At 38.3% G+C, this 17,640-nt stretch overlaps 1 protein-coding gene across 1 annotated transcript in view; it reads left to right on the forward strand.

Annotated features, from left to right (window-relative positions):
* ZNF438 (zinc finger protein 438) overlaps positions 1-17,640 on the forward strand; it is a 167,776-nt gene that overhangs the window by 28,381 nt on the left and 121,755 nt on the right. The window contains exon 2 of the mRNA XM_082847858.1: positions 8,633-8,693. The gene's annotated coding sequence lies outside the window, so the exon portion shown is untranslated. The remainder of the gene's footprint in view (positions 1-8,632; positions 8,694-17,640) is intronic.

Here is a 17,640-nt window from a genome sequence, read left to right on the forward strand (position 1 = left end):
TTTTTCTTTTATTAATTTGGTTTGCTAATATTTTGTGGAAGATTTTTGCATCAATAGCTATAAAGAATATTGGTCTGTAGATATCTCATGATGTCTTTGTCTAGCTTTGGTATCAGAGTATTACTGGCCCCTGGCCCCACAGAAGTATTATCTCCTTTTTTTTTTTTTTCTTTCTTTTTTTGGGAAGAGTTTGTCAAAGATTGGTATTAATTCTCATTTAAATGTTTGGTCGAATTTACCAGTGAAGTCCTTTGAGTCTGCACTTATATCTGTTGGAAGTGTTTTTAATCACCAATTCAGTCTCTTGCTATAAGCCTTTTTAGAGATTCCGTTTTTTCTTCAGTTTTAGTAGTTTGTATTTTTCTAGGAATTTGTTCTTTTCCTCCAAGTTATCCACTTTGTTGTTGTACAGTTGTTCATAGTATTCCTTTATAATACTTTTTATTTCTGTATAATCAATAGTAATGTCCTTTTATTCATTTGTAATTTTTGTGTTCCCTCATTTTTTCCTTGGTCACTATAACTAAAGGGTTGTCAGTTTCGGGGATCTTTTCAAAGAAACCATTTTTGTTTTCATTGATTGTCTTTCGTGTTTTTCTGTTCTTTATTTCGTTTGTTTGCATTTTAATCTTTATTGTTTCTTTCTTGCTGCTTGCTTAGGTTTGGATTGCACTTTTTTCTTGGTTCTTAAGATGGAAGTTCAGGTTATTGATTTGAGATCTTTCTTCTTTTATAATATAGGCATTTACAGCTATAAATTTTCCTCTAAGCACTGCTTTCTTTAGCTACATCCCATAGGCTTTGGTATGTTATATTTTAGTTTTCATTCATCTCAAGGTATTTTCTAATTTCCTTTACGATTTCTTCTTTGTTTCATTGGCTACTTACCAGTGTATTGTTTTATTTCCATGTATTTGTGAATTTCCAAAATTTCCTTCTGTTACTGATTTCTGATTGCATTCCATTGTGGAATGGATTTTAGTCACATGATTTTAATCACTTTAAATTCTTGAGGGTTGTTTGTGGCCTAGAATATGGTCTCTTTTAGAGAATGTTTCATGTGCACTTGAGAAGACGGCCTTGTGTGTTGGGTGGAGTGTTGTATAGATGTCTGGCAGGTCTAGCTGGCTTACACTTTTATTCCAATCTTCTATTTCCCTGTTGTTTTTTTCCCTGGTTTTTCCATCTAGTGTTGAAAGGGGATAAGAAGTCTATTATCATTTTTGAATTGTTTATTTATTCTTTCAGTTCTTCTTCCTCTGTTGTTCTTGTAGCTTTACCGCCCATTTTGGCTGATTTTCTTACAGTTGCTGTTTCATCGTGTGTCACTTTCTATCCTTTTACTTTCAACCTATTTGTATCATTGAACCTACCGTCTCCTGTAGACAGTATACAGTTGGGTTTTTAAAAATACCCTCTGATAATCTTTGCCTTTTGATTGGATTGTTTAGTCTATTCACATTTAATATTATTGATATGGTTGGATTTACACCTGCCACTTTGCTTTTTGTTTTCCACAGGTCTTATGCCTTCTTTTGTTCTTTTTTTTTTTTTTTTACTGTCCTCTTTTGAAATAAGTGAATCTCTTCCAGTGTGGTATCTTAACTCCTTTAATAATTTTTAAATTATACATTTTGAATTAGTTTCTTAGTGTTTGCTCTAGGGCTTACAATATAGCTCTCAGCTTAAGAGAATCTACTTCTGATTTTTACCTACTTCAGCAAAATTAAGAAACTCCTCTCCTGTATAGCTCTATTTCTCTCTCCTTGTTTTTTTTGCTACTACTGTTATCTATATTACGTCTATATATTGTAGAAACCCAACAATATATTATTATAGTTTTTCTTTTATGTAAGTCTTTTAAAGAAGCTGAGAGAAGAAAGGAGAGCAGGTGCATATTTATGGAGTTAGTTATATTAACTTTTCTACTTTTCATCCACCTCATATATTCTGTGGGTCTCAGTTACCATCTGGTGTTATTTCCCTACTCCAGCACAAGGCAGGTTTGCTCTCATCTGCTTCCTCTGTGTTACTATCATCAAATACATAAAATTTTACATGTTGTTATTAGCCCAACAATACACTTGTATGCATACTGTTTCATTGAATTGCTCTGTAAATCAGTTAAGAGACGGGAGAGAAGTATGCAATTGTAGTCTCTTTTGTAATTATGTACATAATTCTTGGCAGTCTGTTTTTTGTATGCATTCAAACTACTGTTTGGTGTCATTTGCTTTCAACCTGAAGAACTCTTTTCAGTATTTCTTATAAAGCAGATCTCCTAGCAACAAATTCTCTCAGTTTTTGTTTTTCTGGGAATGTCTTGGTTCCACCTTCGTGGTTGAAAGATAGTTTTGCTGGATGTAAGATTCTTAATTCACAGTTTTTTATCTTCAGCATTTTGAATATTCAGTCCTACTACCTCCTAGTTTCCTCTGCTTCTGATGAGAAGTCAGCTGTCAGTCTTATTGGGGTTCCTTGTATGTGATGAGTCATTTTTCTCTTGCTGATTTCAAGATTTTTTTCTTTGCTTCTCAACATTTTGATTATATTTTGTCTGGGTGTGGATCTCTATATTTATCTGGTTTGGAGTTTGTTGAACTTCTTAGATGTGTAGATTACTAATGTTTTTCATCAAATTTGGGGAGATTTCAGCCATTATTTAAATCTTTGTTCTGTGCCTTTCTCTTTTTCTGTGGTGCTCTGTTCATGTTTCTTCATTCTTCTTTTCTTCCCATTCTTCAAATTGTATATAATCTCTATCAATGTATCTTCAAGCACTCTGATTCTTTCTTCTTCCAGTTCATGTCTACTCTTGGGCTCCTATAGTGAATTTTCCATTTCAGTTATTGTACTTTTTCAGTTATTGTACAATTCCAAAATTTCTATTTGCTGCTTTTTTTCTGTAATTTCCTTATCTTTATTGATATTCTCTATTTGCTGAAACATTGTCATTATACTTTTCTCTAATTCTTTATCCATGGTTTCCTTTAGTTCTGTGAACTTATTTGGAATAGCTGATTTGAAGTCTGTCTCTGTTAAGTCTAACATCTGGGCCCCTTTAGAATCAGTTTGTGTTGCCTGCCTTTTTTTCCTGAAAATGGGATTGCTGCTTCTTTGCACATTTTGCAATATTTGTTGAAAACCGGGCATTTTAAATAACATGTAGCAACTCTGTGTAGTGATCACCCTGGGAATGGGGGTTAATACTGTTTGCTTGGTTATTTATATATATTTTTAGTGACTTGGATGAACTGACTGTGTGAAAGCTGTTACCTCCAGTGGACAACATTGGATGTCTCTACTCAAATTTATTTTCTTGTTTTTTCTTTTATCTTTACTACCCAAGGGTTACCCCTTGGTCAGATAAGCCACTCATTGGTTAAAGGCTGGGCTTATACCCTCCTAGCCAGTTAGAATTTTACTCTTTACCATTAGACGTGCATGTGGCTTGAAGAGTGCTATTGTAGTTGAAAGAGTTTAGGTATTACCCAGTCATACGGTTCATAAAGGAAAGGCAGGATAAATCCTTGAGCTTTTTCTTTGATTTAATAGTTTTTAAGAATGATTAATTGGTTCTCTGTCATCTCTTGAAGATGACCAATTATTAAAAAAATTTTGAACTCTTAGAATTAAACATTTGATGGGTTTTAATCCATTTCAGTTATTATCATTAATGAAGCTCAAATTATTCCATCTTTGGCCAGTGGGAGCCTTTTGAGATTGGCTCCTGAGTCCTAGAATTAGCCATTTCTCTAAGAAGCTCTGGTCTCTAAGGGATGCTCAATGATGCTGGATTGGCCTTTGTTTGTAGGCCTTTTCTGTAATCAGAGTTAAGAAATATATGCACATATTTAAGATAAAATAAAATACCTCACAAGGTCATATTGATGCTTCCAATTAAAACTCTAGACTACAGTGTATTTGAATCTTCCTTCTATATCTCCTTTTCTCTGTGCCAAGAATCCTGGTTTTTCAAAGACACAAGTGATTATAGAATTAGAAAATCCCATAATTATTCATTTATTTTTATCCCATATTACACATGCAGTAGTCTCAGAATGACAACAGTAATACTACTGAAAACATTAAAAAGCATACTTTTGCTTATACTCTCACCATCTTTACAGCATTTAGGACTGGCAGTGTCTTCTGAGACATTGTTTGTTTAGCAAAATGAAATGTTTGCTTAGCAACATTTTAGAGCACCTTCTCTTTCTCAGACTCCCTGCTACAAAGGAGGAAGAGACACAACCTTGTTCTCTAAAAGCTGGATTGTTGGGTTACGTGGTGTCATTCCGGTATAGGAAGGCATGGCCCCCAAATCTGGGTTTTTCTTCTTCTTTAAAGGTACTGTTAATGATGTAATTGCATACTTCCTAAAATAAAACTCTTTCATTTTCTGCTCTTGTCAGGGAGCAGCTTCCATTGGGGGGAGATGCTTGATACTTCCTAATCTCTGTTACCTAGTGTATTAGTCAGGTTGTGCAGAGAAATACAGCTAGCAGGAGATATATCTATGTATGCTATCACAGCTTTTGTGGATGCACTATAGATAGATGGATGGAAAGATAGAAAAATAGGATATACTAGCTAGATAGATAGATAGGGAGAGAGAGTTCGTTTTTATGTTAAGGAACTGGCTCACATGATTGTGGGAGCTGGCAAGTGTGAAATTTGTAGAGTAGGCCAGCAGGCAGAAATTTTAGGTGAACGTTGATGATGTAGTCTTGAGTCCAAAATTTGCAGGGCAGCCCAGCAGACTGGAAACTCAGGCAGGTTTCTGTGTTGCAGTCTTGAGGCAGAATTGCTTCTTTCTCGGGAAGGTTCCGTCTTTGCTCTTAAGGCCTTCAGCTGATTGGTTGGGGCCCACCACATTATGGAGAGCGATCTGCTTGAGAGTCAACTGATTGTAAATGTTATCACACCCACGGGGACTGCCACAGAGACACACAGACTAGTGCCAGACCAACCAGCTGGGCACCGTAGTCCAGCCAAGTTGACACATAAAATTAACCACCAAGGTCAGGTTAACCATTTAATTTATTGCCCAAACTGAGACTCTTTTGAGAATCAGAATTACTGAAAAATAATAAAATTGTATAATTTTATTTGTTGACTAACATATTTATTTTTATTGTATTTTAAAAACAAGTTTATTTCTGAAAAATGTTAACATATTTCCATGTTAATATTTAAAAAAACCCCAAAACATCACAACAAACATCACAACAAAATTATTTCATACTGAGTTTTTTCAACTTTAAAAAGACCATAAATAGAATTCTCAGTAGAAGCCCACATACATTATTTAGTTTCTTAGTCATAATTTGTCTGTAGTACTGGGTCTCTGTATGTTTCTGAAAGGAATGTAGTTTTGAAACACAGTTGTATTGTTTTTAATTGTTTCGTAAAATTATAGTCTTCAAAGTTTCATTTTATGATTACTAAACTTGAAACTTGATTCTTTTCAGTAGTTACTAATTGCTGTAAATCATAATCTTTAAATTTGAGAATATAATATCTGTATAGATACTAAGGTACCTGGTAAGTTCAAAGCAAATTCTACTAAATTGAGGTCATTCTAAATTTTGATTTTTTTTTTTAGTAGTTTAACAGGGAAATATTCCAGCCCATATATTTTCACAGGTACTGTCTTTTCACTCTATTTAGAGTACCTTTATTCAATGACATTTTTACAAGAGAAAGCTTGTCAGATAAGTTGTATTTATTTAGAAGTCTTCTGAACATTTTACCAGATTTTTTTTTTGTTTTAATTTTTAAAATTTTTATTCATTTATTTTTGGCCGCACTGCACGGCACGCGGGATCTTAGTTGCCTGACCAGGGATTGAACCTGCGCCCCCTGCAGTGGAAGCATGGAGTCTTAACCACTGGACTGCCAGGGAAGTCCCCCATTTTACCAAATTTAGATGCTGCTAGATTGTAAGCATTTGGAAGTCCATTTCATCCTGGTACAAAGTATAAACTTATCTAAGTAAAAAAACTGGTTCTCTGTATAAATTAAATCTGAATTAAAGATTTCCAACTGACTGAACAAAATGAAGCCAAGATTTAGAGTGCTCAGCTGAAAAAATTTCAATGCTATTGATGATTTTACTAAGTGAGTCTTAAAAGCCTCCAGGATTTCTAAGATATGTAGCAACAAGAGAAAACAGGTACTGCCATGTTGGAGTAGTATTTTTTTTTTTTTTTTTTTTTTTTTGCGGTACGTGGGCCTCTCACTGCTGTGGCCTCTCCCGTTGCGGAGCACAGGCTCCGGACGCGCAGGCCTAGCGGCCATGGCTCACAGGCCTATCCTCTCCGCGGCATGTGGGATCTTCCCGGACCGGGGCACGAACCCGTGTCCCCCGCATCGGCAGGCGGACTCTCAACCACCGCGCCACCAGGGAAGCCCGGAGTAGTATTTTTTTTTTATTCAACGTTATCTTTGTCACACGAGTGACAGTTTCTGTGTGTGTGTGTGTGTGTGTGTGTGTGTTTAAATATTTGTCAGTTGTGATTGCTAGACTGTCACATCTTTGGTGGATGTAATTGTGGGACGTGTTTGCTTCTACTTTGGTCATATTTTGCCGTTCACGTGGTACAGTTGTGAATTATATGTGAATCACAACCATGTCCAAGTTTATTTCTGTGCCGTACTTTTTAAAATTAGTAAGACCATTGTTTTTTACTCTGTGATTCTGTGCTTGACCAAAGTTTGTATTTGTGTATCTCTGTACAATCAAATATAGTCTATCCTCATTATTTATAGATTCCATTTTGCGAATTCTCCCTACTCACAAAAATTTATTTGTAACCCCCAAATCGGTATTCTTGGTCCTTTTGTAGTCATTTAGGGCCATTTGCAGAGGAACAGGAAATTTGGATTGCTTAACACACTTGTTCCCAGCTGAGGTAAAGCAAGGCTTTCTTCTTTCAGCTTTCAAACTCTAAACAAGTATCCTTTTTGTGGTGCCACTTTTCTTTGTATTTTTGTGCCTCTTGTTGGTGATTTCACTGTTTACAGTGACTCCCAGCATAGTATATTGTATATTGTTCCTAAGTGCAGGAAGGTCGTGACGTGTTGTATTTTACAGAGAAAATACGTGTCTTAAGTAAGCTTTATTCAGGCATGAGTTGGTGCGATGGACTGTGAGTTCAGTGTTAATGAACCGGTAATATATATTAAATATAGCGTCTTTATACAGAAAGACACGTAACGCAAGGTTATGTTGGACCAGTTGAAGAAGTTGTAGCCAGAGGCTCCCAGGAACCTAACTCTGTTTCTCCTTTAAGAGCAGTACTTTGGTATTTGCTAATTCAGTGTTCATGGTGACCTTATAGAACTTCATTGCTGCAGTTAATGAAAACTGACTATAATTGCATCATTGTTGTTGAACTTCCTGAGTTTAAACAGCAGCTACAGCAATGTCAGGCATATCACATAGTACAGAATGAACCTCCAAAAGCTTTACTTTGATTCCATGAATTGGATGAAAACTATCAACCCATTATTGGAATTAACTGATTTCTATTTAATGTATCTCTTGACACTGATAGAAAGCTGGCATGACTTAAGTGTAAACTTCTTCTGCTAATAGAGCCAACAAAATAACAGCTGTCCCTTAATTTTAACTATGTAAACAAGACACTTTGTAATCAGAACTGAGCAAGATTAAAGACTAGTCATTTGATCTAAATGAAAAGTCATGCTTTATAGAATAATATATAAAGCATCTTCTTCATCTGCTTTTCTGAAATTGGTATCTTCGAGCTACTCATAGTTGGGGCAGCAGCATTTTGAATATTTTTTCCACCTCCACCGAAGACTGCAGGATTTAGCTGTCCCTCGGCCTCTCCTGTCCAAGTGCACTTCCTTTTTCTGCCCATGGTTTGGGTGCTGACTTTGAGAACGAGGTGTCAGTTATAGCCCATCCAGAGAGAGGTCTTTCACATTTAACCACAGGTTAAATTGACAATTGGATTCACTGCGCGTGTATCTCACAGCACTCACCAAGATCCGGGCACAGCCTGGAAGTAAATGTTCCGGCTTATTATAACACTCTCGTTAAAAAAAATCGCTAGAAAGTGGAGAATCCAGGACAAATAATAAATTGCGGGGGTGGGGACACTGTGACAATGGACCTAAGTTGAGACTGTCTCAGTCAAACTGACACACATGGTCGCTTTACCAGACACGTGTCTTTTCAAAAATCTCCTGACCCCAAATTCCTGATTACTGTTTTCCCCTCACAAGGCTGTGCCCTCAATGTGATTCACTTGTTTGTGACTACTTAGTAATTTCCACAGCATTACGCACGTGGAAAAGAATGTGAAACATTCTTATTAGTCAGTTTTATTCATTGTAGCACTTCCTTCTTTCTAGAACATTTTCTGTTTATTTAAAACTTGTATTAAATTTTGCATGCCTTCATTTTTAAACATTTTTAAAGACATGTAATAAATTTATGGTATTGTTCTTCCTTAAATTAGTTCTTTTGTTAGCTTAATAAAATATCATATAATAAGTTTTAAAATTTGGGAATGAAAGGAATACAGTTGTTAACATATATTTGATAAAAATGGATTATCTGAATATGATTATGATAATACTTTATATTCTATTACAGGATTAAATTAAAAGGATTTACCATACATCTTATGACTCTTTACTGGAGCCTTGGGAGATAGGTAAGTGACAAGCATTTTTTGAAGAGATATTTCTGAAACATTAGATGATTTGATCTCATAGGTTCCTGACAAAGTAGACAATGGAGTATATCTTACTTCAGTGATTTACCTCTTTTTCTCCTCAGTAAAAATGGTAGAAATACCGTGTTTACGTGAATGTAATGTAACATTCTCTGGTATCCAATAAATCATATTTTCCAGGGAGTTCTAGGTTTATTTTGTAGAATAATTATACAGAGAACATTGCCAATAAGAGAAACAAGTGAGGCATATTTCAAAAGTTAAAGCCCTAAAAAAATCGTTAAATGCAAAGTGGTGCCCTGGATTGTATCTTAGAACTGAAAAAAGACATCAGTGAAAAGCAGGTGAGCCCCAAGTAGAGTTGATAGCTTAGTTAATAGTAAATGTACCAGTGTCAGTTTCTCAGTATTGACAAATGTACCATGGTAGTGTAAGATGTTAACTTTAGGTGGAGTTTGGTGAAAGGAATACAGGAACTCTTCTGTAAATCTAAAATTATTCCAAAGTAAAAATTTTTCTTTAAAGCCAAAAAAAATCGAGACTTATTTGAAAATTATAGTTTAGAAGTAGCTTTTCTGTGTAACAGTTTGAAAAATCAAAATAATTAATTACCTTTAGAAAAACCCAGATGCCGTGCATTAGAGACGCAGGGAAATATGTGACGATAGGTTTCACTTTTCAGTTCATGGGAGGCGTGGGATTTCATTTTCTCGACATTGGCCTGGTGTCCATGAACATCTCCTTGAGCTCGGTTACAGACTTGCTCTTTGATTCCTTTAAGGTACTTGTGTGTTCTTTGGTGGTTTAGTACTGCTCTTTCTGTTAACATAAGCAGGCCCTTTCCACGGTTCCCAGTGTACCGCTTTTTTCTTTTTCTTTTCTTTTCTTTGACGTACTGTTCGGGGCAAAAAGGCCAGTGATGTGACTCAGTGGTTTGGAGTTGAGACCCTTTTAGGGTGGTTTTGTTCAGTCACATCTACTTGAGCTTCTAGGTCAGGCGCTGGACTCAGCTGACCTCTCGTTAAAGAGCCATTTCTGTAGTTGAGCTGAAATAATTGATTGCTGTCAGATAATTGAAATTGTCAGTTTCCAAAATGAACTCTGGCAGTATAACTCTTTTAAATTTCTATAAATATTAAAAGACTATAAGAAGGGAGCTCCGTAGTTTGCTGAACTATTACATAACTTGTCATTAATAAAAGTAAAATAGCCCTGCCGGCCTTTAAATGGTCTCCTGCTGCTGCTGCCAACTGTAGTGATTTTAGTTAAACTTAAATTTCATGAAGGGAAATAGAAGTAGATTCCGCTTAAAGGATACAGGCGTTTAAACAGCAGACCCAGGCCTGAGTGACTTCTGCAGGATAGTTGTTAGGCTTGGATGATATTTGTTCAGAATTGGTGTTGTAAATTCTATTGGCGTGAGATTGATATCTTTACTTCTTAGTGACGTAGCATAATTGTGCCAGCCTTGGTAGGAAAGTTTAGAAAAAGGGAGGAGCATTTTTTCAGGACAAGTTGAAATTCCATTGATCAAATTATGGTCCACACATAAAATCAAGCAAAAAAGCTTTTTATTCTTCTGTGCTCGAAGAGCCTTGCAAGTGTTGTTTCTGGAGACATGCTTTACCACTCAGCTGGCTGGCTGTTACTTTAGGGTCACCTAAAGTATAAATGGCGGTCGCTAATAGGCACTGAGCGCTTTCTATGTACCAGGCACTTTGTTTACAGTGATCTCATTTAATCTTCACAAACACCTATGAGCTAGTTTGGAACTCCCATCATAGATGAGGCTGGAGGGTAACAGATGTCTCCAGGGCAGCCCTGAAGGTGTGGGGCAGAAAGAGCCGATTGCCACGGTGTGCAGTACCTACAGTTTAGTTCCTGGTATTGCCAGCTTCCAGGGAATCCTGAGTCTGTGGACACACGGTCAACTTCAGATTACAACAACTCTTCTGGGTAAAAGGATGTCTGATCATACCGGGTGACCTAGAGCGGACTCCCCCCGGGGTAGTGGGCCTGGAGTGGAGTCTCTGCTGCCCGTCGCAGCCGTGCCCTGGCTCATCCTCTGGTTCCCAAGCACGTCAGTTGTTCTCTGTCACCTGATGAATTGCCGAACAGTCACGCATTGTGTGCTTCATTGATCAGACGCCAGGAACTCTTGGCAGCTCTGGGGAGCGTGATCTCAGCGTGCCTCCTGGTCGGCGCTGGGCAACTGCAAGCTGTTAGTGGGGGTGAGAACTTGGATCCAGAAGCCAGGACCCATGCCAGAGGCCAGGGACGGGGTAACTGAGCAGCGGGCATGTGAAATGGAGCTCTCCAGACTCCGTCAGCTGGCCAGGAGGCAGAAGGAGAGTTGCACGTGACTCTGAAAGGTGGTCTTTGAAGAAGATTATGACGTCTGGCTGTGGGTTTTGTACTTTGTAGATATAAAATACTCCCAGTTGCTTTTTGAGGAAGAATGAGAATGTTGCCAACTTACACATCATAGTGCTTGTTACAATGGGCAGAAACCACTCTCTCTGAAGCTTTTCCCCGTCAGTTCTAGCCATGTCTTTCTGTGGCCCTAAATCTCCAGTCCTTCTTATACTTGAAAGCGTAAAACGCACGCAGGATTACAAACTCTCCTTCTCGGTGTCCTCTTCTTCGTGGTCTCTGACGGTTGGTGTCCTTCAGGGCTCAGTCTTTGGTTGCCTTCGCTGCTTATTCTCTATGTGATCTCATGCGTCCCTCACTTTAAATACCGTGTGTCCCCCCCAGTTTATTTCTTTGCCTTGATCTCTCCGATGAGCTCCAGGCTCCTATCCGTCTGCCTATCCAACGTCTCTATTCAGAAGCCCAGTAAGCATTTCAGACTTACGTATGTGCAGCGGGACGCCTGGTCTCTCTTCCCCAGACATGCCCTCCGCTTACTCAGTGGTCCACTCAGTTGCTCGGGCCAAAACCTAGAAGTCATCTTTGACTTTCCTCTTTGCTTCGTAACCCACATCCAGTCTATCGGGGGGCTTAGATGTCTTCCTTGCCCCCACTGCTACTCTAGTATAATTATATAATGTAACTTATAATCACCACTGTAAGTTACCTAGATGACAGCAATAGTCTCCTCGCTGGCCTTCCTCATCTCTAGTCCGTGCTCCATATAGCAGCGAAAGTAGGTTTTGTTTTGTTTTGTTTCGTTTGTTTGAGTTTTAATGCTAAACAGTTCCTGTCCTTTCCCTGTTCACAACCCTGCAGTGTCTGCCCACTACACTCAGGATAAACTTCTCACCCCGTTCTACCAGGCCCTGCATGTTCTCCCTGCTGCCTTTTCGCCCGCCGTTCTCTGTGCGCTCATGTGGCGCTATAGCCACAGTTGCTTTCTTGCTGTCCCTCAAATTCTCCAAGTCCATTCGGAATTGGCTAAATCCCTCCTACCCCCTACCCTATACCCTCATCCTGGCCATTTCAGCTTTTAACCTGGTGCCAGTGGAGGTAGATTTAGAGAGAAAAGTACATTTCTGAGGCTCTGTAGCACGTGTAGTGGGAGAGGTCAGAGGTCACCCTAGAAGTTTTGCAGTCTCGTTGTTCCAAGTTTCTGTAATTTGAATTGCTCTCAAGCGTGAGAGGGCCTGGAGATGCAGAGCTGCAGAAAGACGTTGCTAGAATTGATGGGGAGAAGTTGCAGAGAGAGAGGTTTCTGAGGAGAGAGAACATTCTATAAGCAGTAGAAGGAATAAGTTGGTAACAGTGACATCTGCATATAAATAGACGGGCTGCTGCAGAGGACAGTGGGTTCTTTGTCACTGACGGTGTCAACTGGAGGCTGATCTACCTCCTGGGGTGTTGCAGAGGAAGATGGGCTGGAGTGGGGGAGGGGAGAGTGGTTTTTCTCGCCAGAGCTGGTCTCCCCAACTCTGAGATTATATCCGTTTTCAGAATCTTCTTTTTTCAGACGACTCCTCCTGTCTTTGTATTGGGAAGCTTTCATCCATAAATTATAAAGGTGAACTTCTAGGTGAAGTTCCCAGCATTTGAGGTGAAAGAAGAGCTCCTGTCGAGGTACTCAGGTGGGCAAAGTCCTCAGCTAAGGCGTTTCCTTGGAGGCATTTTTCTTTCTTTCATTTTTCAATTTAAAATTTATTTAGATTGATATTAGGTCTGAAATAAATAATACACACATACACAAATTCTGTAATAGATTTTAGTTATTAAACAAAAGTGTACTGAGTCTTAGAAGTAAAGAGCATGATATTTGGAAATGGCCTTTGGTCAGAGTTTGCTAGAAATGGAAAGTTCATCCTATTCTGATGCCAGAAGCGCTTTGAGAAGGACTCACTGTGCTTCCCTGTGTCATCGACGGTGATCCAGCCATTCCCTTCTCTTCTCTTGGAAGGACAAAAATAGGATTTAAATAATAGAGAACTTTAAGTTACAAGCGCTTTTAGTTAGACCCCAGAAAGTCTATTAATGCAGATTCCAGTTTCTTATAACAACTGAACTGTGGAACTTGGAATTAGTGATATAGGAAGGAATGATTTTCAGGCACTCTGTGATACTAAAGTACTTTATACTTGATTGCTCTGGTAACTAGCGCCTAAATAATAGGATGACACATTTAAAGATCGCCCGCAGCCTGACACAGGTGCCTGTAGCGCCAGGGTCCGGTCAGCCCGCCCCCGTGCATATGCTGGCGCACTATGTGAAATCAGCGTTCTAATGAAGACACCGTTCTGCCTCTAAGGAAGGCCTGAACTCTGTAACATGTTTCCACCTAGAATCTCTCTGGTTTCCCTGTCTTCTCCAGGCTTCTGACTTTGCTCCCCTCTTTCCCATTAGAGCGACCTCTGTCTTTTAGATTTGACTCCTTCTTCTCTTTTTTTTTTCAACGGATATTATTATTTTTAAAAAATCTTTATTGGAGTATAATTGCTCTACAATGGTGTGTTAATTTCTGCTGTATCAAAAAGTGAATCAACTATACGTATACATATATCCCCATATCCCCTCCCTCTTGCGTCTCCCTCCCACCCTCCCTATCCCACCCCTCTAGATGGTCACAAAACACCGAGGTGATCTCCCTGTGCTATGTGTCTGCTTCCCACTAGCTAGCTATTTTACATTTGGTAGTGTATATATGTGCATGCCACTCTCTCACTTCGTCCCAGCTTACCCTTCCCCCTCCCCGTGTCCTCAAGTCCATTCTCTACGTCTGCATCTTTATTCCTGTTCTGCCCCTACGTTCTTCAGACCCATTTTTCTTTTTGATTCCATATATATGTGTTAACATACGGTATTTGTTTTTCTCTTTCTGACTTACTTCACTCTGTAGGACAGACTCTAGGTCCATCCACCTCACTACAAATAACTCAATTTCATTTCTTTTTATGGCTGAGTAATATTCCATTGTATATATGTGCCACATCTTCTTTATCCATTCATCTGTCGATGGACACTTAGGTTGCTTCCATGTCCTGGCTGTTGTAAATAGAGCTGCAATGAACATTGTGGTACATGACTCTTTTTGAATTATGGTTTTCTCAGGGTATATGCCCAGTAGTGGGATTGCTGGGTCGTATGGTAGTTCTATTTTTATTTTTTTAAGGAACCTCCATACTGTTCTCCATAGTGACTTTATCAATTTACATTCCCACCAACAGTGCAAGAGTGTTCCCTTTTCTCCACACCCTCTTCAGCATTTATTGTTTGTAGATCCTTTGTATTTCTGCAGTGTCAGTTGTTACTTCTTCTTTTTCATTTCTAATTCTATTGATTTGAGTCTTCTCTCTTTTTCTTGATGAATCTGGCTAATGGTTTATCAATTTTGTTTATCTTCTCAAAGAACCACCTTTTAGTTTTATTGATCTTTGCTATGGTTTCCTTCATTTCTTTTTTTATTAACTAAAGTCCATGCTTTATTCAGATTTTCTTATTTATTTATTTATTTTTACATCTTTATTGGAGTATAATTGCTTTACAATGGTGTGTTAATTTCTGCTTTATAACAAAGTGAATCAGTTATACATATACATATGTTCCCATATCTCTTCCCTCTTGCGTCTCCCTCCCACCCTCCCTATCCCAACCCTCTAGGTGGTCACAAAGCACCAAGTTGATCTCCCTGTGCTATGCAGCTGTTTCCCACTAGCTATCAATTTTATGTTTGGTAGTATATATATGTCCATGCCACTCTCTCGCTTTGTCACAGCTTACCCTTCCCCCTCCCCATACCCTCAGGTCCATTCTCTAGTAGATCTGTGTCTTTATTCCTGTCTTACCCCTAGGTTCTTCATGACATTTTTTTCTTCTTAGATTCCATATATATGTGTTAGCATACGGTATTTGTCTTTCTCCTTCTGACTTACTTCACTCTGTATGACAGACTCTGGGTCCAATCCACCTCACAACAAATAACTCAATTTCATTTCTCTTTATGGCTGAGTAGTATTCCATTGTATATATGTGCCACATCTTCTTTATCCATTCATCGGATGATGGACACTTAGGTTGTTTCCATCTCCTGGCTATTGTAAATAGAGCTGTAATGAACATTTTGGTACATGACTATTTCTGAATTATGGTTTTCTCAGGATATATATATACCCACTAGTGGGATTGCTGGGTCATATGGTACTTCTATTTGTAGTTTTTTAAGGAACCTCCATACTGTTCTCCATAGTGGCTGTACCAATTCACATTCCCACCAGCAGTGCAAGAGTGTTCCCTTTTCTCCACACCCTCTCCAGCATTTATTGTTTCTAGATTTTTTGATGATGGCCATTCTGACTGGTGTGAGATGATATCTCATTGTAGTTTTGATTTGCATTTCTCTAATGATTAATGATGTTGAGCATTCTTTCATGTGTTTGTTGGCAGTCTGTATATCGTCTTTGGAGAAATGACTGTTTAGGTCTTCTGCCCATTTTTGGATTGGGTTGTTTGTTTTCTTGTTATTAAGCTGCATGAGCTGCTTATAAATTTTGGAGATTAATCCTTTGTCAGTTGCTTCATTTACAAATATTTTCTCCCATTCTGAGGGTTGTCTTTCGGTCTTGTTTATGGTTTCCTTTGCTGTGCAAAAGCTTTTAAGTTTCATTAGGTCCCATTTGTTTATTTTTGTTTTTATTTCCATTTCTCTAGGAGGTGGGTCAAAAAGGATCTTGCTGTGATTTATGTCATAGAGTGTTCTGCCTATGTTTTCTTCTAAGAGTGTGATAGTTTCTGGTCTTACATTTAGGTCTTTAATCCATTTTGAGCTTATTTTTGTATGGTGTTAGGGAGTGTTCTAATCTCATACTTTTACATGTACCTGTCCAGTTTTCCCAGCACCACTTATTGAAGAGGCTGTCCTTTCTCCACTGTACATTCCTGCCTCCTTTATCAAAGATAAGGTGACCATATGTGCGTGGGTTTATCTCTGGGCTTTCTATCCTGTTCCATTGATCTATCTTTCTGTTTTTGTGCCAGTACCATACTGTCTTGATTACTGTAGCTTTGTTGTATAGTCTGAAGTCCGGGAGCCTGATTCCTTCAGCTCTGTTTTTTGTTCTCAAGATTGCTTTGGCTATTCGGGGTCTTTTGTGTTTCCATACAAATTGTGAAATTTTTTGTTCTAGTTCTGTGAAAAATGCCAGTGGTAGTTTGATAAGGATTGCATTGAATCTGTAGATTGCTTTGGGTAGTAGAGTCATTTTCACAATGTTGATTCTTCCAATCCAAGAACACGGTATATTTCTCCCTCTGTTTGTATCATCTTTAATTTCTCTCATCAGTGTCTTATAATTTTCTGCATACAGGTCTTTTGTCTCCTTAGGTAGGTTTTAGATATTTTATTCTTTTTGTTGCAGTGGTAAATGGGAGTGTTTTCTTGATTTCACTTTCAGATTTTTCATCATTAGTGTATAGGAATGCCAGAGATTTCTGTGCATTAATTTTGTATCCTGCTACTTTACCAAATTCATTGATTAGCTCTAGTAGTTTTCTGGTAGCATCTTTAGGATTCTCTATGTATAGTATCATGTCATCTGCAAACAGTGACAGCTTTACTTCTTCTTTTCCGATTTGGATTCCTTTAATTTCCTTTTCTTCTCTGATTGCTGTGGTTAAAACTTCCAAAACTATGTTGAATAAGAGTGGTGAGAGTGGGCAACCTTGTCTTGTTCCTGATCTTAGTGGAAATGCTTTCAGTTTTTCACCATTGAGGATGATGTTGGCTGTGGGTTTGTCATATATGGCCTTTATTATGTTGAGGATAGTTCCCTCTATGCCTACTTTCTGCGGGGTTTTTATCATAAATGGGTGTTGAATTTTGTCAAAAGCTGTCTCTGCATGTATTGAGATGACCATACGGTTTTTCTCCTTCAGTTTGTAATTTGGTGTATCACATTGATTGATTGGCATATATTGAAGAATCCTTGCATTCCTGGAATATACCCAACTTGATCATGGTGTATGGTCCTTTTAATGTGCTGTTGGATTCTGTTTGCCAGTATTTTCTTGAGGATTTTTGCATCTATGTTCATCAGTGATATTGGCCTGTAGCTTTCTTTCTTTGTGACATCCTTGTCTGGTTTTGGTATCAGGGTGATGGTGGCCTCGTAGAATGAGTTTGGGAGTGTTCCTGCCTCTGCTATATTTTGGAAGAGTTTGAGAAGGATAGATGTTAGCTTTTCTCTAAATGTTTGATAGAATTCGCCTGTGAAGCCATCTGGTCCTGGGCTTTTGTTTGTTGGAAGATTTTTAATCACAGTTTCAATTTCAGTGCTTGTGATTGGTCTGTTCATATTTTCTGTTTCTTCCTGATTCAGTTTTGGCAGGTTGTGCATTTCTAAGAATTTGTCCATTTCTTCCAGGTTGTCCATTTTATTGGCATAGAGTTGCTCGTAGTAATCTCTCATGATCTTTTGTATTTCTGCAGTGTCAGTTGTTAATTCTCCTTTTTCATTTCTAATTC

This window comes from Leucopleurus acutus (genome assembly GCF_964270905.1).
Source record: "Leucopleurus acutus genome assembly, chromosome: 1".
NCBI classification, from domain to species: domain Eukaryota; kingdom Metazoa; phylum Chordata; class Mammalia; order Artiodactyla; family Delphinidae; genus Leucopleurus; species Leucopleurus acutus.